The sequence below is a fragment of the Halichoerus grypus genome, chromosome 14, assembly GCF_964656455.1.
Source record: "Halichoerus grypus chromosome 14, mHalGry1.hap1.1, whole genome shotgun sequence".
Lineage (NCBI taxonomy): Eukaryota > Metazoa > Chordata > Mammalia > Carnivora > Phocidae > Halichoerus > Halichoerus grypus.
Window position 1 is genome coordinate 14,910,942 of NC_135725.1, and position 23,772 is coordinate 14,934,713.

General features: G+C 37.7%; 1 long non-coding RNA gene across 1 annotated transcript; it reads left to right on the plus strand.

Annotated features, from left to right (window-relative positions):
• The first annotated feature begins 623 nt into the window (after nucleotides 1–623).
• Nucleotides 624–9,150, plus strand: LOC144380111 (uncharacterized). The gene is made up of 2 exons (XR_013443927.1): nucleotides 624–867; nucleotides 8,936–9,150. It is a non-coding gene; the product is annotated as an uncharacterized LOC144380111 (long non-coding RNA).
• The last annotated feature ends 14,622 nt before the right edge of the window (nucleotides 9,151–23,772 follow it).

Consider the following 23,772-nt stretch of genomic DNA (forward strand, 5'->3'; position numbering starts at 1 on the left):
CAGCCTTTATTTCTATTAAGCAGACATTGGATCTTCTGACTTTACCTCTGTATTCTTGACTATCTGTTTCCCGTTTCCCACATTTTAATTTCTCCATGCTGCACACTAAATAATTTCTTCGAATCTATACTCTAGCATACTTAATCTCTATTCAGCTATTTTTAATCTGCTGTTTTAGAGTATCCATGAAGACTTAATTTCAGTGACTATGTTCTTGTTCTTTCTAGAGCGTTATTTGATTCCTTTTAAAATCATTGTGTTCTTTTTGGTGTTGTATTGTGTTTCTTTAAATAAGATGAATAATCTTAAATCATCATTTAACCAAAGAATTCAACAGAATCACAGACATGTTATATCTTCACATAGAAATGGTAAAAAACTGAAAGACTAAAGTACTTCTGGACTAATAGTGAAACCTCAGAATAATTTGTCAATTCAAGTAGTATTACTTGGGCAAAACACATAAAAGTTCATTGAGGTTACATTTCACAAAACACAGCAACCATCTCCAAAGTCTCTATGTCATCAAAAGCTTATTTGTATAAATAACACTTCCAAGAATGTGTTACAAAATAGAGCAGGATTATTCATTTTTTTTTAAAAGATTTTTTTTTTTTAAAGATTTTATTTATTTATTTGACAGAGACAGAGACAGCGAGAGAGGGAACACAAGCAGGGAGAGTGGGAGAGGGAGAAGCAGGCTTCCCGCTGAGCAGGGAGCCTGATGTGGGACTCGATCCCAGGACTCTGGGATCATGACCTGAGCCGAAGGCAGCCGCTTAACGACTGAGCCACCCAGGCGCCCAGGATTATTCATTTTTATACAAAGCGCCATACTGGAAAGGAGATTCATACTGAGATGTTTTTGTGAGTGTTCTTAATTCACCACTTTATCAGAACTAAACTGAAGGCATGAAATTATATCTGCTCCTCAGTACTGTAAGGGGAAGAAGAGACATTTTATTGTTATCTTTCTGATATTTCTTTCATTAGCATTTGGGAGAGCCTGCAGCTTCATGTCTAAGTGATAGAACACAGGCAAAGAGTAGAAGCCTGTGTTTATGAAATCGCAAAGAAGAATGAATTTTTTTCCTTTTTTTTTTATACCACAGCCTAGGCTAAGGAGCCCTGGCCCGGTTTTTGCCTCCCCGTCCATTGATTCAGGGGGCATATTTTTCTATTACCTTCCATAGTGAGTGTAAGTCATTCCAGGAAGTGGAGTCTCAGTCTTTAGCTCCTCTTCACACAACCTTAACTGCTCTCCTTAGTTGGCTATCAAACACTTTGGCTATCAAGGCAACAAATTCTCAAGGGCAAGAACAGCTTGTTTACCTCTTGATTTTTAGTTTCCTCTGTTCTTTTGGCTTCTGGAGATTTCTCTTGTTTTCTTTTTGGGCCAAGTATGCTTTTGATAGCTATTTATTATATTTTTTATCTTGCATTTTTAGTTGTGTTTTTTAAGGAGAATTTCCACATGATACAGTCTATTATAATGAGTGACATGGAAATTGTTTTTCTAAAATTTCCAAATTTTTTTTCGCTAAAAAAAAAAAAAGTAAAACTGGTTGTCTCATTAAACTACTAGGTTTATGTCTTGTTTATTTTTAGTTTGTACATATTCTGGGGAAGCTTTTTCTTTATAAATGGCAATCAATAACAGAAAATGTTCTTTTTCTCTTATAGTTTTTTTTTTTTTTTTTGCTTAATTATTATGTACACGCATAAGGGTGTATCTGTATGGAACCATCTCCCTTAATTTGGGGCTATTCCACAAATTTCAGCTTTTTTCCTTTTGCAGAAACTCCTGGTCAATTTATGCTAAAGTTACAAAGTCATACCGGTTTGTTATTGCTGCAACACTAAGTTAAGTTTGTATTTAGAGTTCTAGATTGAGTCTAAACTCGAAGTCCACTAGTATTCAGATATTTTTGGATTTGTCTGGAGAACTGCTCATATTAATCCATGAGGAGTATTTTTTTTAAAGGAGGCGCTAAGATCTTCCTGGGAATAATTCTCTAAGTGAAGGGAGCATCAGACAAATAAACCTGGGTCTGTAAAATGCTTCCGTTGTCAGAGAGGAGGGTCGAATCTGATCACAACTTGCTATTTGCTCCTGAGATCTGCTCCTGACTCAGCACCCCCTTTCTCAAACATGGTCTCACATCATCATGATAAGGACGGAGTAGGCTGAAATTAATTAATGAAAGTCATTGATTAATACAAAGGCAAGCTTCCACATACATGAAGAAATCCCAGGGGTCCTCAATTTGTCTCTGTTACCCACATGATCAAGAGAAAGGTAAAAGGGAAGAGACAGATATATTCTTCAGACATTGGCTTAGGGGCATTCAGGAACCCAGAAGATACATTATCACTGGCATTCTTTTTTTTTTTTTTTAAAGATTTTATTTATTTGACAGAGAGAGAGACAGCGAGAGCAGGAACACAAGCAGGGGGAGTGGGAGAGGGAGAAGCAGGCTTCCCGCCGATCAGGGAGCCCGATGCGGGGACTCGATCCCAGGACCCTGGGATCATGACCTGAGCCAAAGGCAGACGCTTAACGACTGAGCCACCCAGGCGCCCCTATCACTGGCATTCTTGAAGATGCCACCATATCAGCCCTGGCAGCAAAGATGTAGGGCCCAGAACAATGCCCAGGAGATAGGATAACCAGGGGGCTAGGATAGTGTTTAGGCAGCAGAGACTTGGAATTGACAGCTTAGTGACCACCCAGAGAGAGATTGTGCCTTTGGCTCTAGGATCAGCTTTCTTCAGCTGTCAGTGGCAGCAACGTGGTGCTCTCAGATGATTTTATGGACAGCAAAAGGCTGGGAAGAGCCCTCACTAAAAAGAATGGACCACAGAAGGGGAAGCCGATGAGAGATAATGCCGATTGGTGGTGGCCAGGTCCCGGGGAGAAACTGATTAATGGGTAAGGAATGTTACTTTGGAGTGATAGAAATATTTTGGGACTAGACAGGGGCTGTGGCTGGACCATATTGTGAATGGATTAAATGCCACTGAACTGTTCACTTTCAAATGGTTAATTTTATGTTGTGAAAATGTCACCTCAATAAATTATTTAAAAAATAGAAAGGGGGAAGAAGATAGAAGCTTATTCTTGACCACAGGTGACGACCCAAGAATGACTCCAAATAATGGATGATTCTGTAACAGGGCTCTGGACCTTACAACAACATGGATATGAAAACCCTGAGAAACAGTTTTTATTACTTTCAAACCGATCCAGGAATGGTTGCCCTGGGGAAATATGAGTTTCATGCCATTTAAAATATTTTGCTCCCATGTCCTATTGTTTCAGCCTCAATTCTTAGATATTGTGACAACATAAATAATGATTAGCATGTCTTGGATAAACACTTCAAGAATATTCTAAAAGGGTAACTTTTGTATATTTTTCTTGTTGTTTCTGATCATTCTCTGAAGGATCAAGGATGATTTCTCTCACATTTCTCCCTCCATCAAAGAATAAAACAAAGGTAGATATTAATCCAAAATCTTTTGCAAGTCATGCTGATTAGTTATGGAAAGTGTTTGTATGATGTCCCGAGAATCAGGAATTTATTTCTCTCGGAAGTCAGGCTAGTATAGCTTTAAAGCACGGAACAGCAATTGAGAATGTGGAGTTTAAACATTTTAAAAACAAATGGTGTGTGAACATAGGAAATGGCTTCCCTCAGGTGATAGTATCATGATTTGTCCTGGACCCAGATTTCAAAGCCTCCCTCTAAAACCCTGGGAGATGGTTCTCCCAGGATACAACTTTCCTGGACAAAAAAAGCAATGGCACATTTCTTTCCCTTATGTTCCTATATAAAGAACAACTTTCTTAAATAAGTGGATCATGAACTTCATAAACACATATAATCTCCTAACATTATCTGTAGGCAATCCAAACTGTTCCTCTAAGAAAATGAACTTTAACAGTACAAAGTCCTAATTGTGCATTAACTAGTTGATTTTCCATGAGAATTCCGCCCACCCCCCCCGCCAAATACCAGTTTAGGTTTCCAATTCAATTCCCAAAATGCAAAATTTCAAGAAATACACAGCTAATGCCAAAAAATTGTTTCTTTGGATTTTAAGAAGCCCCTGTGTCCAGACATTCCACTCTGTTCCATAGAATCGTGAGTTATTCATTCCTTACCCAAGTATACCATTCCAGGGTGTTGAAATTGACCTTGTATAACTAATCTTATTCCAGATACCATTTGAGTAGGGACTGACCCTATAGAAAAAAATTTTACATTCTTCCCTATCTGGGTTATCACCGATGTGTGCAAGGACAAGTTCTTTTACCCCAGTCAACATATAGGAAGAGGCTGGTGGACTTCTTCCTAAAAAGTGTAAAACAGGAAATTCATAAAGTTGAGTAAATAAAATCACTCTTTGTAAATGTAGAGCCAAGGACAGAAAAGACATAGTGCTTCAGAGTCCTTTTTAGGCATTTGGCTTAGAGAGGCATCTCGCTTAGTAAATCCATACTAAATCTTGCTGCATTCTGGATTCATACCAATGAAGTATCCAGTAGCTGGTGATTCCATTCCATTGGCCTGAAATTGTACACTCTAAAAATTGTAGCTTCTGGAATACTGTTCATTATTCAAAATCAAAGTTTCAAAGAATTACATTAACCAAAACAAAAACAGCAATGATGATAACTGACAGTTATTTATTATTATCATGAACCTGATTCTGCTCTCAGTTTTTTAAAATCTAGATGAAAAGTACAGCTGTTTTCCCCATTGTACAGATGAGAAAACTGAGGTTTGGTGAGACCGATTATATCCTTGGTTTTATGTCTTCCTAATCCTTCCTAACCTACCATTCCAAATCAATTTAGTCCTTACCTCCTTTGACTTGCCACATCTATAGAAATGTGTTAAATCTATCCTGCTATGTCTCTTAAACTAGCACCTATATATACCCTTGCTCATTCTTCCAGAGGCTTATAAATTGAGGGAATGGCCTATCTCACTCAGCTTTGTACCAAATGCAGTACAGAGGAAAGTGCCTTGCATATAATAGAATCTTGCATAATTACTTTTAGGTTTTGTAAATTACTGTTATTATTTTTTAAGATTTTATTTATTTATTGGAGAGAGAAAAGAGAGAGAGAGTGAGCAGGGGGAGGAGCAGAGGGGGAGGGAGAGAAACTGAAGGACACTCCATGCTCGGTGCAGAGCCTGACGTGGGTCTCGATCTCATGACCACAATATCATGACCTGAGCCAAAACCAAGAGTTGGACACTTAACCTACTGAGCCACCCAGTTGCCCTAGATTTTGTAAATTATTGACACTGATGTTAGAGAAGTACCTAGATTTGGGTATAGACCACCTAGTATCTATCTTCTGAATAGCTAATGGTTTATTGTTCTATATTTCCTGAGTGATGGTTCAACTCGAGTTGCCATAGATAAAAATACTCACACTATAGTTAAGAACCAGGATCCCCAACCAGCAGACCTGGTCCAAAGAATTTTCAGAAAGTCATTAGCACCATAGTTTTCCATCTACAAAACTGTGATCAATCTGGTTAATAAAACAAGAGACTTGGGGCGCCTGTGTGGCCCAGTCAGTTAAGCCTCCAACTCTTGCTTTCGGCTCAGGTTGTGATCTCAGGGTCATGAGATCAAGCCCTGCGTCGGGCTCCATGCTCCACGTGGAGTCTGCTTGGGATTCTGTCTCCCTCTCCCTCTGTCTCTCCCTCCTGTGCTCTTGGTCTCTCTCCCTCTCTCTGTCTCAAATAAATAAACAAATCTTTAAAACAAAACAAAACAAAACAGGAGACTGGGTGTTCTTTTTGGTTACCATATAAGGGTACTTCCCACAAAACTTTATGTTTATTTGCCTTGAGAGGCAAGACCGTGACCATGTCACCTGGCCAGTATTCCTCCTTGTGGCAGCTTTGCATTGCCAGTGTTTGTTATCTTAGGTTGAGGCTAATTTGTTCTGTGACCACATTGTCATTCTGCCAACTTTGTTCTCATAATCCAAAAACTAAACATATAGAAGCTTCAGTAACTGGAAAAATATCTCTTCCTCTCCTCCCGTGGTGGAAGGGAGAAATCGCTGCATATTTCTTAGAATTCAGTCTGTTTAAAAGTAGAAAACCATGGAAAATTTTCATAGACTTTTCTTTCAAGCAAATAACATTAATGAATTACCTTATGATCTTTACATTTAGAATCATATTCTTTACTGTCTGTTTACCATGGTTTGGGCTGGTATTCTTCTACTAGATAGAAAACTATTACCTCTTGTAAGAGGGGGGACTGCTATTTGTCCACCAAAATCCATCATCCTCATCTTCCAAAGCAATAGAATTGAGGCCGGTACACACCTTTACAGCACAGTTCCATAAGCGATGTGTCTATTTCTTGGTTCAGGACTTCAGACATCGAGTATACCTCCTCCATGTTCTCTTTCCCTTTTCCACCAGCAAGAAGCTAGATGACATGAGAATTTAGTTCTAAGGGATGGCATTACAATGACTTAGAAGGAATCTGGTCTATGAATGACCTCAAGTAGTAGGGCTTCTCTGCAAATCTAGGGTGAATTCATGGGGCATTAACGGGAGAGAGATATGGATAGCTTTTATCCTTAGATCGCTGGGTTTTTGGAAATCAGTTACAACAGTTTATTTACTCTTACTCTGACAAATAATCTGTGAATGGATACCCCTGTTGAAAACTATCGTCATAACTTCAGGAGTCATAAAAGCCAACAGAATATCCAGAGAATCTATTGGCAAAACTCAACCTCTCACCATTTGGTTTTGGATTATTTCTGTTGGATCAATTCTGTCTATATTGTACATGAGGTAGGACTTTTCAATTCTAAGAAATATTTGGCCTTCTGTTTCAGACTTTCCGCTATGCTTACTAGATATCACAAAGTCTGCTATATTTAGTCACAACTTGGTATCAGTTTGGCAGGAACACACTCTGGACCTTGTTATCTTCCAGTTTCTCTCCAACTTAGCATACATGAATTCTGTAATTCCTCTCCATGATAATGATCAAGAATCTTCTCATTGTTTCATTAAAATACATATTTTTTAATTTCACTGAGCACTGTATTTATTTTTTTAGTTTGCCTAATGTTTTATCTAGGGGTTAGCAAACTGTTGCCATGTATGAGATAGTAAATATTTTAGCCTTAGCAGGCCATATGATCTCTGTCACAACTCAATCTTCACTGTTGTAGAGCTAAAGTGGTCATAGAGTCTACATAAATGGATGGATGGGACTGTATTCCAGTAACATTTTATTTACAAAAATAGGAAGTGGCTGGATTTGGTCCATAGTCATAGTTTGTTGGCCCATGTCTTAGTCTGTGTACTAACATGGACACCAGGCATAATTATTTTAACTTCACCTGTACCTGTGTCCTTCAGAATCTTAACCCCATCCATCCTGACAGGTTTTTTTTTAAATCTTTTTTTTTTTTAAGTTTTTACTCAAATTCCAGTTAGTCAACATACAGTGTAACATATGACAGTTTTTTATCTGCTCTCCTCACTTTTGTTGCCAGGCTTCCAAGTACATCTGGAAAATTTTATGCTGATCAGTGCTATTTCACATTTTATTTTGAATATCTGCTCAATTGTGTGTTCATCACTACTGAGTATTCTTTCCCATTCCGCTTCTAAACCTGCCATTAATCATCCTGGATAATGACAAACTGTTCTTCAAAGTGGTTGAACCAATTTACACTTCAGTAAGCAGTGACTGAGATTCTTATTGTTTCACATCCTTGCTGATATTACAGACTTTTGAATTTCTGCCAGTTTGGGGGTTGTGAAACAGGGCCAATGCATTCCACAGTTTGAGGGGGGTGACATTCATATCTGAGTGCGTAGGAATGATGCTCCCTGGAGTTGAGCAGTGCACAATCCATGCAACTGTATACAGCAACCTTGGTATGAAATATATCTCAGTGTGTTCTTAAGTTATAATTGCTTGATTATTAATGAGTTCGAGAATCTTTTCACTTATTTAATGGCTACTTATATTTCTTCATTTATGAAGTATACATTCATGACTTCTACCCAATTTTCAATTCTTGCTGTATCTTGCATACTAGTCCTTGTCAGTTATATGTTACAAATATCTCCTCTCAATTTGTGGCATGTATTTTTACCCCTTTCAGGGTGTCTTTGGATTAACAGGAGTTTCTTATTTTCATGAGATTAATTGGGTGTTAGTTTTCTTCTATGGTAAATGCTTTTACTATACGATTTAAGGAGTTTTCCTTGCCCTTAAGTCAGAAAAATTTTCAGTTTTACATTTCATATTAAAGTTTTCTTTTTTTTCAATTTACCCAGAATTGATTTTGCCTTTGTGTTATCCAGCACTATTTATTGAGTAGTTGTTTCTCTTTGTCCTTCTTTTACTTTCAGTCATAAATTAAGTCTTAAGTCATAAATTAAGTCTCAATATACGTATTATTTGTTTCTGTTTACTTTATTTGAGCCAACTTAGTCTTTGTCTAAATGTATACTTTTTGTCTACATAGTATATACACGATTTTGTATACTCTATCTCTATTTCAAAAGTTATCTTATTTTCCATATTTCCAACTGCTTTATAACTATAATATTTGTGCCTATTCACATTTTTGGAACATTTTTGTTTATTCAAAAATGTCAAACTCTTTGTGAGTCAAACTTTTTCTAATATTTTTTGATATTATAGACATTTCTATAATAGACATTTTATGCATATACCTTTTTCTTATGCTGAATAATATCCTGGGGACGTAATCGCAGGAACAGGCATATTGACAAAGAGTAATAATACTACATGGTTCACTTAAACATTTTAATTTCCTGCCTTCAAGTTGTTATTAATGAAATGATACTTTGTCTTGTTTTTTTTTTTTTAAAGATTTTATTTATTTATTTGTCAGAGAGAGAGAGAAAGAGCACAAGCAGGGGGAGCGGCAGGCAGAGGGAGAAGCAGGCTCCCCGCTGAGCAAGGAGCCCGATGTGGGACTCAATCCCAGGACCCTGGGATCATGACCTGAGCCGAAGGCAGACGCTTAACCGACTGAGCCACCCAGGCGTCCCACTTTGTCTTGGTTTTATTAAACACTTATTTGATTGCCCATGAGGCTAAACCAGGTACCTTGAGTCATTACTATGCACGTCCCTTCATGAGTGGGCCTCCTGCTTGTTCTCTTTACATTGAAGTTGGGTGTTTTACATGAAAATTTGAATGGGCTCTTTAGAGGTTACAGAATTGTACCACATACTGTATAACTTGATTTCTTTTTTTCTAAGAGCTAACATTTATTTTAAGCCCCCGCTTAGTCTGTTTGTTTTTTTTTTTTAATTCCATCATATTGGACAAAGCATACAAGATTAATCTGGAGCTCTTGAATGGAGGCAAAGGAGGTTTTTTCCAGCTGCCTTTGGTACAGATGTGGCATCATCTCTCTGAAATCACTATCACTTATACCTCTGGGAACTGGAGATTGAATTACTGCTCTGCTTGGAGTTACCCACAGAGATCGGCTTCAAAGATGAGGGTTTAAGTTTCTATCCCATTCAAAGCAGTGGCAAACATAGAAGCAGAACACAGTGAGTCATCCTCATCCTTTTGTGGGCACTCAGCTTAGCTGGCATGTCACATCTGACAGGGCCGAGCTTTTAGATGAAGGAACATCAAGTGCTATGTTAACTAATTACACCGGGCTTGGAACTTGACTCCTGGAGTACCGGGGGGGTGAAATGTACACACGGCCTCTGTTTCTTCATATTGGCTATTCACCAGGGTTCAATACACCCTATGGATTTCCTTGGGCAGAGCCCCAAGAAGAACTAAAGCATATCCTGCTTTTTCATTCATTCATTTCAGTTAAGAATGCACCCTTTCACTTGCTTCGATGTTATGCTGAAGAGTGTTTTATAGATAACATCTGTCACTCTTCATTCTCTCTCACATCTAATAACTCACTGAATCTTGTTCATTCAGGAGTCATACATTTGGACATATCCTCTCTTCTTTAGCTCCATTGTCTTAGTTCAGGCCCTTATCTTTGCTCATCTAGATTACTTTCATTCCACTCAGTACCTCTTTCTGCTGCCACTCTTACCTGACGTTTACTCTGCATGAGTGAGAACATTTTCAACAACAAAAACAGGAATCACAATTGAACTATGTTTATGAAATCAATAACAACAACAAAAATAACTTTTTGAATCTAAGAATTGAAGAATAGAGTTGACTTTAAACTTAGCTGGAGACAGGGGTTCAAATGAAGCCGTCGGAGTTCTCTCTCTCCATCCTTCAACTCTGTCTTCACCCTTGACCTCCTAAGGGCAGGTTCTGGCCACAGAGTAACAAAGATGGCCAAGGAGCACAGGCTTACGTGAGTCTTTCCACTAGAAATCCTAGAGAAACCAGCATGATGTCCCATAGCATGGATGCCACCTACCTTCCCTACCGCCAAAGGCCTATATCACACTCTCTCGGGTCAGGGTCTCTCCTGGACCACTTTGATCAGCAAGCTTGTGCCACGTGCCTAACCTCATTGGGGAGAGAGGTGAAGACTTAGAGTTTGCCCGCCCTACCAGCATCACAAGGAGCAGGGAAGAAGGGGCAGCCTTCAAAACAAAGGCTGGTGCGTCCAGCTGAAAATTAATAGATGTTTACTACTTATATGACCTCCAAAATGATCACTTTAAAATAAAGTTATAATCATGTCTCTAGTTTCCTGCTCAAAACACCTTCCAAGCCTTCCAGGTTCTTGTGGGATAAGCACAACCCTCTTGCCTGGCACATAGGTGCACAGACTGGGAACTCATTCTACCTTCCCTGTCATCTCCCATATCCTCCTTAACATATTTTAGGTTGTAAAACACCATTACCATATAAACCATCACCGCCTTAATGTTCCTAATATACTTTAATCTTTTAAAATTCTATAATTTATAATAATGCACCCTCTATCATGCAAGCCCTAATTCCTCTTCTGTGACCAGCTTAAACACTATTTCAATTCCCAGCTTCTGTTCTACCTCTTCGAGTCTTTTTAGGCTCCACCAGTCAGTTGCTAACCCCTCTATTGTTACAGCGCTTTGTACTGATCTTGCCTATAATCTTAATCACATGGTCTTATAATTACGGTTATGCGTCTGCTTTCTATCCTTGACTTTGAGAAGCTTGAGGATGGGAACCACTTCTTAATTGTTTTTACTTTCTTCACTACACTTTGCCCTAAGCTTCTAGCAAATGCCTGACCAGACACATGTAGATTGACTGAATGCATGCATGAAATAAGACCCCGGATTTTTGTGTGAAAAAGTTATTGCAAGTATGATGTTTCCAACCAAGGGAATCTAGTCCCTTAAAAAATACCTTGTGCTAAGAGAACTCATCTGTTAATGTGGCTCAACAGGGTGGCAGAAGTATGTTGGCACAGTGACTTATTTGCAATGCTGAAGACATTCTGTGGTTTGGAAGCATTTTCAAATAGTGAAGTGAAATGTTATATAACAATCCAACAGATTATAAGCCTGAATAATGGAGTACATTAAAAGTATTTCCTTCTAGCACTTAGATCTACTGGCTCCCATCCAACAGTCTACATTTCTACCTACTGATAGGTGAACAGTGGCTTCAAGATTCACACGCTTTAGATAAACTAGGGTATTATATGTTCATGAACTCATGTGCTTGAAATAATGTTCCAATCTCTTCCACGATGTTTCCCTCTCATGAGTAGCCACAAAATGATTGTTAGATAACAAAAGGCAACCATTTTAGCAAGACTTGAACTATTATGATCAGGCACTTCCACTTTTTTTTTTTTTTTTTTTTTTACTATGTAGCCTTTTCCTCAGAGCAAGGCCCCCACCAGTCCCATCAAATAGAAGTGATTATCTCCACAGATTTGTAGGAAGCACTCTTCACATACAAAACAATGTAGTCACGCAGAGCTCACTTGTGTTTCCTAGGTTCTAGTGTCTGTAAGTCAAGTCTGAATTAGAGTTTTGGTGCAAACACCAACACCTAACACAAAAATGCTCTTGTGGGTACCACCACAGCAACCAAATATAAACAGGATCTCAGGTGGATGTATACACAAGGTGTATGCACTCTTGCGAAAGAGCATGCATAATGGTCTTTGGGGTAGTAATGAGGTGCAAGGTTATGACAATGCCATGGGAAAAAAGAAGGGTGTAGATTTTATTTTTACGGGTTGTATAACTGCTAGTGTGAAAATTAGTTTAAGTTCTTTACCAGCACCAAATAATGCTGACTCACTGTGCAAGAAATGAAAGGTCAAGTCCTAACATACAGATTAAATCCGGGGAAAACTACATTTTCCTCAGGTTAAAGACATGACCTTTGTCAGCAGAGGTTGTATGAAGTCAAATGCCCCTTTGGGGCTTTTATTTAATGTATTAGTTATCCATCAAGATGGTGGTAGCATTCAGAGCTCTGTCTCTATCAGAAATGTTACAGTTTAGGTGTGTTCTTTAATGACAAATTTTTTTCATATATATATATTTTCTTTTCATATAGAATATTATTTTCAGTATTTTGTATAGAAAATATTTTTTCACATGTATATATAGAATATATATCTGAAAAAAAATATATATTTTCTAACCAAGTGGTATATCCTTCCAAAGTCTTGAATGTATAAGGTCTTTTTTTTTAAAGATTTTATTTATTTGTTTATTTGAGAGAGAGAGAGCGAGGTGAGGAGCAGAGGGAGAAGCAGGCTCCCCACTGAGCAAGGAGCCCGACGCGGGGCTTGATCCCGGGATCCTGGGATCATGACCTGAGTCGAAGGCAGCCGCTTAACCGACTGAGCCACCCAGGCGCCCCTTGAATGTATAAGTTCTTAAAGTTGAAAAATGCCTTAGAGATCATTTCATTTTACTATTTTAATTTGCAATAAAGAAGTATTCATTATGTATGACAAACCACATATAGAAATACTGAATACCCAAGAATGGTTTGCCATTTAACCCAGTTCCCCTGCAGGGATAATAACCAGGATTATTGAAGAGTTTCCAGAACTTCCTTGTTTCTCAGCACTTTAAACTTTCTGTAGTGGCTTTATAATTTTCAGGACTGTGGGACAAATAATCAGCAATTTAGGGGGAACAAGACAGTCTGCAGGTAATAGATACAATATTTGACTGTCCATATTTTAAATGTCTACTTTGAACTATAGAATATGTTTTTCTTTTATTTTACTTGTTTTCTTCTTCACTTCACTGGAAAGTTATTTTGCCCATTTTTCTTCTGCTTCATATCCTGAGTTAATCTGAAAGAAGATTCTGATCTACATTTTTGGCTCTTTAACGACCAGATTTCTTGATAGAGTCTCAAGTGTTAGTTCTTTGATCCTCCGCCGAAGCCTGCTATTCACAGAGGGAGTTATTGTGTGTGCTGGAGTTTGGGGGAAAGTGTGCTTTGAATAACCCTCATTTCTGTTCTATGTTACTGCTCAGATCTTTATCATACGTCCTTTAGTATTTTGTAAACCTGTTTCAGCTGTTGCCAGCATTACTTGCTGATGGCTTAAATACATTTAGAGAGATGTGTTTATGAATAATGGAAAGTGTCTTTCATTCATCTTTCGCTTCTTGCTGACAAACAACTGATTTTCTTAGTAGTTACCCAACATGTTTTGAAAAGACATATACTAAGATTATGATGTAGGATTAAGAGAATGCCAACTCTCTAAAACAAAATACAGAACCTCAAAAGATTTTTTTTTTACTAAAGGCACAGTCTCCATAGGGAGGTCCATTTGGAACCAAGTGGCTCCAGATTTGTTCTCTCAAGTTTCTCCTTTCCCATGGTGCCGAGTATTTTCTTTTCTTTTTTCTTTTCTTTCGTTCTTTCTTTCTCTTTTTCTTTCTTTCTTTCTTTTTTCTTTCTTCTTTCTTTCTTTCTTCTTCCTTCCTTCCTTCCTTTCTTTGCCTTTCTTTCTTTCTTTTTTTATACTAGAGGTTCCTGTCAGTAAAACAAAGCCAGGCTAGATTTTCTGAGTTTTACTAAGTACATAGGAAGTGCAAAAGGGAAATAAATACTGAAAACAAAAGATTTATTTTCTTTCAGGAAAAGATGTGTGAATCTTTTTCAGGGCCAGGAATTTGCCTTATTCCTCTAAATCCCTGACACTTAGCACAATCTTGATACATAGTAATTGTTTGATACACTTGAATGAACAAATACTTGAGTGACTAAAATATCTAAGTAATTCGGACAACAAAATACAGGGGGCTAACATACCAGTAGACTGTAGAGTTTGAAGTTTCTCAACTCCAGCTCCAAAACACTAGACTAATTTCATAACCCCCTTGCCATACTTCCTTGTTTCCTTGATCTGACCTTTACTCATGTGACAATCACCATCTTCAAATCTGGACTTCCAGCTGCTTCCTGGACACCCGGAGCTAAGTCATGATAAGGAGAAGCAGATCCCCCCTGCTGCTCAGTTAGGCTCCAGGCTCTCCCACAGATGGTGGTCACTTGGGATGTCTCCATCTCCTCCAAGCCATGATCCATGGCACAGCCAGCACAATCTTTTAAAATACCAAAAGGAAAACAGAGACTAGAATGGTGGTTAGCAGGGGCTAAGGGTTGGGGGGAATGAGGATATGTTGGTCAAAGAGGACAGACTTCCAGTTATAAGATGAATAAATTCTGGGGATCTCATGTCCAGCGTAGTGACTATAGTTTATAATACTGTACTATACACCTGAAAGTTGCTAAGAGAGTAGATCTTAAATGTTCTCCCCACAGAAGAGAAATAGTATTACATGATGTGATGAAGGTGTTCACTAACACTATGGTGGTAACTGTTTTGCAATATATATGCACAAAAAATCAATACGTTGTACACCTGAAACTTATAAAATATTGTATGTCAATTTCAATAAAGCTGGAAAAAAGTGGGGAATGTTTCTGATCATGGGTAGTTTGAGGTCACTGTTTTTGCAAGGAGAAATATTTAAATCAGACTTAACAATAATTTTCATCCAGCTGTTTTTACTTGAGAAAAGTAATTAAAATGTCATCTGTTTAATTATTGTTTGTTACCTTTAATTAAAATGTTAATTGGGTACAAAATAAAATACCAAAAGATCGCCACATTTTTTTGCTTGAAACTCTTCAACAGCTTCTTGTGACTTACAAGATAAAACCAAAAATCATGAACAAGGCCTACAAATTATTTTTACCAGGCCTTTAAAAAAATTAATTTGGCTCAAAAGAGTATTTTTAAATGACAAATCAACTAATCAGTCAAATTAACTGCCAAACTAAAAATTTAATGATATGAATTTAGTGGATGGAGATCAGCATTTTAAAAAAAAAAGGCGGTAGGCTATAATAGATTTGCGTGGACTGTATGTAGTATTATTTCAATATTTTTTTCATTTATGCTGATATGATATACTATATACGATATTAAATATGTCATATGGAAAATAACATATCACATAATATGTTAGCTCATTAAGTATTTCCTGGAAAAAAAATTAAAGCTGCTGAAAGTAATCATCCCTGAAAAGCTGCTGTCATGGGGATAGGTACCCTGATAGTAGATTTGTGAGACAGAAGCAGCCATGACTCAAAGAACCACCTTTTGAAGAGAAATGGTGGGGCTCTGTTATCAGCGGGGTGCTCTTTTCAGTTGTCTCTCCAAATCTGGGGCCATGGTTGGATGACTCATTGTGTCAAACAGTCTGATGGGAAGAATGTTTAATGAAGAGAATTCTCACTAAAATTATGATTTCTTAGGAAGTGTTAGGTTCAAAGTCACAAGCCCTTGCAATTCTTTACTCCTAGGCATTTCATAGTGATGTAATAGAGGATCTATGTTTATACACCTTTCCCCAGGATCCTGTATGATCTTAGAAGATCCATTGGGGTGTCTTTTGCTCTGTATTTTAGGAGACTATGCATAAATTACATTGTCAGAGCCTGTTCTGAACCAAGTCATCCTGTTAAAAGAAAAAGGCTTTGAGAGAAAAAAGAATTCATTCCTTATTTAGATACCTTCTCTGGGTTAGGGAATCAAGTGAATAGACAATGTGGGTTAATATATCACAGAAGTTACCAATTAGGCAAACAACCTGTGAAAGCTAGTCAATGATTATGTTAAGAATTATTCTCAAAGCCTTTCCCCAAAAGGGTTAATTTGGGTATATGTAGCTACTAGGGAACACAAAATTATACACATCAAGTTCACACTCATTTGTGAAATTTTAGCCAATTATTGGCATTGGGAAGTAAAAAGCAGGCAAATAAAGGAAAATATCCTCCATAGAGGTCAATGGCTGTAATTGGTTAAAATGTAAAGCCCTTCCTTGCAAAGGACTGTTTTTTTCTTCTTCAGTAGTTCACAGTCTATTAACTGCTCCAATTTATAAAATCCCAACATAACCATTGAGATGCATGATGGCGTGAAGAGAGTCCTGATTTAAGTTAGGAGTCTAGGGTCCCAGTTCCATCCCTCTGAAAATCAGCAATGTGAGCCTGGGCAGGTGGAGGCACTTGAACTTTCAAGTCCTCTGTGTCCCCGACTGAGAAAAAAATGCTTTGGACTAGATGGGCCTGCCTTTCAATCTTTGTCATGCATGATTCCATGTGAACTTTATACTCCCAAACTGCTCATTAGGTACTTATTTGCCATGGATGATAATAATCTGACTCAAATGACATATATAACATGGGCAAATTAAACATTAACATGAGTATTTCCTACTTAAAAAAAAAGAAATTATTTTAATGCAAATGTTAAGGAATAACTGATAAAGTTTTCTGCATTAAATATAATGTGAGTAGACTAATAGATCCCTACCCCAGCTTGCAGATAGTTGTGAACCAATCAGCAGGTCCTGCTGAAAGAAATTTGGGTTAAGCGACTTTCAACTTTGCCTGAAGCAATCTTGGTTTCAAAGCCAAGATTAAGGCAGCCTTTGATTTTTACATGTTTGGTATGTGGGCAGTAAATCTGTAGACAAATATTTGTGCAATTAGGCATCACATTAATGACACTGCATTTTGAGGCAAGTACAATGGAGGACTGATTCCATAAACGTAGTGATGTAGAACAACAGGAATAATCGCTTAGGGGTGAAACACTTTCTCCTCCATAACACTGGGAGAGGTCATGTCCAAAGTGCTTTGCCATTATAGAATTGATTGGAGTTAAATTAGTTTGATGCCAAAGTTCACGGTTAAAAGTTACTCTTTAAAAGTCTCCCTCCAAGACACACACACTCCCACCTAGACCGAGTGCTTAGAGAAAGGATCTTATCGATCTGATGGAGTATTTTAAGGAAAGCTTTTCCTTAAGAAAGAGATATGTGCAAAAATTGGCTAGCAGAAGAATTCCATTGTTTTTCTATACCCACACTAGTCTATACAATATCAGAAGAAATTATCTTAAATAATCCTTCATCAGCTATTATCGAGCGTCTATAGTTTTCCAGGCACTGTGTTGTGGAGTTATTTATAAGAGCAAGAAAATACTAGAATAGCTCATCTAGGGCAATTGCAACATATAAGAGAAATAATGGTTAGGTAAATGTTCTTGACTTTAAGATATTGGTTTATATGGAAGGCAGAGGATAGACCTAATGACCTTAGCAACTTGTTTCCATATAATTATGAGATAGTTCTCCAAGTTGTGTTTCTATGATAATTATTTGGGAAAAAAAAGTCCCCATTGCAGTTCAAAATGGTTGAATGAGCACTCAAGACATTTCCTTGTTGGAAAGGAACAAGAAATGCAGACAGACAGGACTGCCTCAAGATTGGTCCCTATGATGTATCTTGCCTGTAGCTTGGTCCTTCTAATCCTTTTTCCACAGGGCCAGACAAATCCTTCTGAAACACAAATCTGGTTGTCACCTTGCTGCTAAAACCTGGTGAGTGGCTCCCCATTGTGCTCTGGATGCTAAAAGTCAAGCTTTTTAGCATGGAGTGTTAAATTTGCTTCACTGTGAAGGTCTTGCTTACCTCCCTGCTCCCCGCTCACTTCCCTGCCCATAAATGCGGAGCTTCATCACATGACATTATTTCCCTCAACACAACTTGCTCTCTTGCTTTTGTAGATTAGAATATGCTATTATACTATTTTTCTCTACCTGTAAAATTCTCCATTTCTTTTTTCTTTTCTTCCTTTTTTTTTTTTCTTTCTCCCCCCACCCCCCACCTTCCCTCTTTCTCTTTACCTGGTCAATGACTACTTCAGGTCTTAGCTTTACTAGGACTTTATTCTTGGAAACCTTCCCAGACCCCATAAGACTGTGTGGGCTCTTACCACACTAGGATGTCTCTGAATCTGTCCTATCCACTGGGGTACTACCGGACTGTGTTTTGCTACCATTATAGCCCCAGAAACTAGGACAGCATGTGGCTTAAATGGAACTCAATCAATAATTATTAATTACACGAATACACATTTATCATGGTGCTAGGGGATGGTGTGGGAAACCATTCCTTTTAAGTACGAGGCACATAACAGATTTTTAAAAAATTTGTTACGAAAACAGAGCACACTAAATTCAGAAAGCCTAAAGTTCGTTCCACGAGAGCTTGTAAGCAGCAAACCGTGGAATGATTTAGGGTCTCCCACAGGAGCATTGGAAGTGTGAGATCGGCTAACACAACTGTGTAGAGTAGGTCCCCTTGAGAAACACGACTATAAAAAGTATCTGCTTCCATTTTTAGCCACTCCCTTCAGTCCAGCGCCGGGTACATGCCGCCTCGTGCTCCTCAGCTGGGATAGACTTACATCCTCCATATCGCATTTCATCCCCTTGGTTATTTACATAATCCCCCTGGAGTGCCTATCAATTTACAGACCAAAAGGAATCCCATCATAGGCACACTAAGTCTTATACTTGGCTGCATCGTACAAATGCGTTTTACCTGGATTATGTCTGTCAATGCAAACCCCCAGGTGATAATAATTTCATTGTATTTTACCACAAAGTGCTCCTAGAGACGGCGGCGGGGGGGGTGGTGGGGGGCGATACCTGAGGTAGAGGGGAATCAAACCCATTCCACATAATCACCCTTGATAACTTGTCTTCTTTCCACAACGTGTGACTTTAGAAATGTCTTACCCTACAAGGTATTTAAAACTGCATTGCAATAAAATGGTTCCAGGGCCAGCCCCCTTTGAAGATTTCATACTTGTGTCAACCATCCTACTGTGATCATTTTTGAAAGGTTAACCTTGAAGGAGAGATGGTTCATTTTTCCCTCTCAAATGATGGACTTTGTTAGATCCCTAAATACTTTGAAGGGTATGACAGGCCACCATATTCATGTTTTAAAATACATAAAATGCAAATTCATGGATACTACCAGAAGTAAACTGAGAAAGAACTGTTTTATGAGTAGAAAGATACAGAGTAAATCTTGGCTGCAAATAATAAAATAATTATGATGGTGCCGTAGTTCATTTACAAGGTTAAGGCCAATAAAACAACATAGTACTAAAGCACGGGAGTGTCTGAAAGTGCCAGGAGTACCGAGCACCATTTCCCTGACGTGCTTTAGATAAATTTTCTGATACCAAGATGAAGAAAAGTAAGAATGGTATCTGAGGACATCAGTGTGGCCCTACAAGAGACTTTTTACGTCCCAAACAGAAGCATTGAAGCAGACTTTGCCGAGATTTTGTTGAGCACTTTTTTTTTTTTTAAGATTTTTTATTTATTTATTTGAGAGAGAGAGAATGAGAGAGAGCAAGCACATGAGAGGGGGGAGGGTCAGAGGGAGAAGCAGACTCCCTGCCGAGCAGGGAGCCCGATGCGGGACTCGATCCAGGGACTCCAGGATCATGACCTGACCCGAAGGCAGTCGCTTAACCAACTGAGCCACCCAGGCGCCCTTGTTGAGCACTTTTAAACATTCAGATTTTCCCATTTGTAGAACTGTGTTCCTAGAAACAAACGATTGAGACTAATCAGAGAGCCATTATCTCTGCTATGATCTTCAAAGTTAAGAAATATTTAATAAAAAGTATTCATTATGCATTATATTCTCATTTGTTTTTTGCGTTATTAAAATATGAAAATCGACGCTACCATTAATTTCTTCAACTTAAGTGAAGTCCCGGAGAAGTTCTGCTTCCAAAATTCTCCAAATAAGCCTGGAACAGAAGCGTAACTAGAGCATGAGGTTTACACATACAAAGAGTCTTGGGCAAGTTGTTCTGAGCTGGGAGTCAGGGCACATGATTTTTAGACTGGTTTTACCTCTGACTATGTGACTTGGGGCACTTCTGCTCTGCCTTTCTCTACGCCAGTGGTTTTCAGATCAGAATCACCAGGAGGGCTTGTTAAAACACAAATTGGTGCTCCCCACCCCCCAGAGTTTCTAATTTAGTAGGTTGAATATGCCCCAAGAATTCGCATCTTGTCCCAAGTTCCCAGGTATTTCTAATGCTTCTGATATGGGGCGGTGCTCGCTTCGGCAGCACATATACTAAAATTGATATGGGGCGGGCTTTGAGAACTACAGCAATGCACACATCTCTCAACCCGTTCCTCTTCACTGAGGAGGGAAGCGGAGGGATGACGATGGAAAGCAGCATGGCCTGTGGTACCGTCTTTAGATGGCACTGTGGGAGGGGTGTGGGTTTATGGGAATGGAGGCAGGAATGAAGGGAAGAAGAAGCACATGTGCATCAAGCTCCCAATATTTTTTTTTTTTTTTAATTTCATCAACAAGAAGATGGGCCTAGCACTTGGAGGCAAAGAACCCAGAGTAGCTCAGGGTAAGAGTGAAGAAACTACCAGAGAATTCCAAGTACATTCTCTAGCTCATCTTTGCCCCCCTCATACTATATCCTGGAGGTCAAAAATCCAAAATCATACAGAAACGTGAAGGGGCAAAGCTGACCTGAAGTTATCCTGCTGGTAGGAATATGATCTTTCTCTGCATAAAAAGTGACAGCTCTCAACCGCTTCGTGTTAGAAAAGAACAGGAAGGTTGGATGTATTTTTTTAAGAGTATGAAATATTATTATGCTTTAACTAGAATATTTTAAAATTTAAACATGTTTGTGAAACATGGATAAATACATTTATATGGCTAAATACGGCATTATGCACTGATGAGAAACATTTTCCAGTACGAACACCAAAATACAAAAAAGATTTATTTAGCACATAAACTTGCAACGAATAGCGAGATGGAGCGTCCTTCGTATTTTCTGGAACTGAAATCCCATTGTAACCATTGCCATAAAATAAAAATATGTGAAAAGAACGTTTTCCTCCACTGTATCGGATGTGTTACGTATTACAAGCAGCACTACACACAATAAAATGCCAGTATAAAAATTGCCAGGTGTATTAACAAACTTCCAGCAATAAGATTTGTCTTGTAAAAGCTATTTTCTTTTAAAGAGATGAGGGTGCATGCTTTTCTTATTTGCACACCATTCTTTGCATTGAACACCCCTTTATCGCTGCAATTCATTGCCTCTTCATGGAGTTACTAGACAGTCCAGCGTATTATAGTGGCATGAATTACATTGCTGGAATAAATATTATAATGCTTTTGTAATCATAGGGCATCACGAACAGGAACATAACAAGACATCTGCTTCCTCTGAAAGGAATTACATGAGCCCTCTGTAATTTTCAATGGGAGAAAGAACAATGTGTGAACTTAGAGCCAGTCTGTGCCATTTACCATAAAAGTCACTCAAATTCACACCAAGTCAAGCCCAGACACAAAGCTGTCCACATAGCTGAATGTACTTTGCAAATTGAAAGATTCAGTAAAGTAAGACTTGAAACTTTAATGATTAATGGGATCCCTCTATTTTGGACACTCTCACTGACTCATCCTGGGTTGCAAAATTCATATAAAATATCCAGACAATGAAGGCTTGTAGTATTATTTATTTTCAGTTTATACTTTAAAACAACATAACAATTTATAAGGAAAATAATGTAGTGACTTTCATTTTTAAAATATGATCTTTTTATCTCATTGAAGTGTTAAAAAAAGGAAGTTATTTTAAGATTTTTTTAAAGGAAAACTGAGGAATAGATACTTTCAATGAATAAAACCATGAAAAATGAAAATATTCAATTCCTGAAATATTTATTAGGTGCACACATTTAACACATGTTTTTACATATGGCATTCATGCAAATTTTTGAGATAAATTAGGCAAAAAACATCGGAATCTGAATGATATTTATCCATTTGCTTGGAGAAGGGAAGATTATTATATTATACTGTATTTTATTTTCTTATAGAGAACATATGGTCAAGATTTTCATCCTGTTACCATTAGGTGGCTAAGGTAGTATAAAATCATAGAATGGAACAAATTCTCAAGAATTTTCCCCCATCAAAATAATAAATCTTATTCCTAAAAAGTAAACATTCTTCAGAACATATGGGATAGATATAAAAGTAGAGAAAAATAGTGCACTAAAATTTGCAGTAAACATTGATTTTTTTCTTTAAATGCTTGGTAAATCTTCACAATTCTTACATAGTTTCAGGGACTAGGAAAGAGAATAGTTGAGTGTGACCATTCAGAATTTTGTTCAAAATTTCATTTTCCAAGTTGAAACTTAAAAAAAAAAAAGTAGTATAACGAATCAAACCTGTCTTCTCCAAATCCTTCATCTATATGGAAAGACCACTCTCATTTAACAACAACAACAAAAAATGAACTCCTTTCTTCCTTGAAAGTTAGGAAGTCCCAAGTTAGAAGATGTGTAGGAGAAGATATCTTTTTTTTTTTTAATGGAGGCAACATTTCAGTTATTCATTTTTTAAATAGAAAATTGTGAACGTGGCTCTTATAGATAGAGGTCATTCTATGGAAAAAATGATGGCCACTGAGTAAACTGATAAGCAAGTATAGGAAACTCCTATTTCAACAAAGTAGACATCTATTACTCTACAAATCTTTTATTTTATTTTATTTTTTAAAAGATTTTATTTATTTATTTGACAGAGAGAGACACAGTGAGAGAGGGAATACAAGCAGGAGGAGTGGGAGAGGGAGAAGCAGGCTTCCCGCGGAGCAGGGAGACCATTGCGGGGCTTGATCCCAGGACCTGGAATCATGACCTGAGACCAAGGCAGACGCTTAATGACTGAGCCACCCAGGCGCCCCTCTACAAATCTTTTAAATAAACCTATGTATTTTGTTAAATTATGACTTTTTTGGATTTGATTGATGACTTATGTCTTTATTTGGATATTAAGTTTTAAAAGTTTGTTATATATTCAGATGCCATACCTTTAAAATATCCAAAAGCGTACCTGATGATTAAGAAACACATACTTGAAAATTTGTTTTGTAGTTATGTAATTCAACCATGCTGTCCATGACAGTGGACCCAGACCACACGTGGCTATTGAGCCCTGGAAATATGGCTAGTATTACTGAAGAGCCAGTTTTTTCATTTTACTTTTAAAAAATGTTAAATACGCTTGGGCTAACTTTGTCAACTGTAAATTTCGTGAAATCTAAATACAGATGATGTTTCTGATGAAAATTAAATCCTTTGAACTGTGATTTGCTTTAAGTGTAAAAATAACACTGGGTTTCAAAAACACCATGAACAAAAGGGAAAAAATAAAAATAATAATATTTTTTATATTGTTTACAGGTTGGATTAATAATATTTAGGATATAGTGTGTTAAATAAAATATATGACTGAACTTGTTTTAATCTACCATTTTTAATATTTTTATGTAGCTGCTAGAAAAAT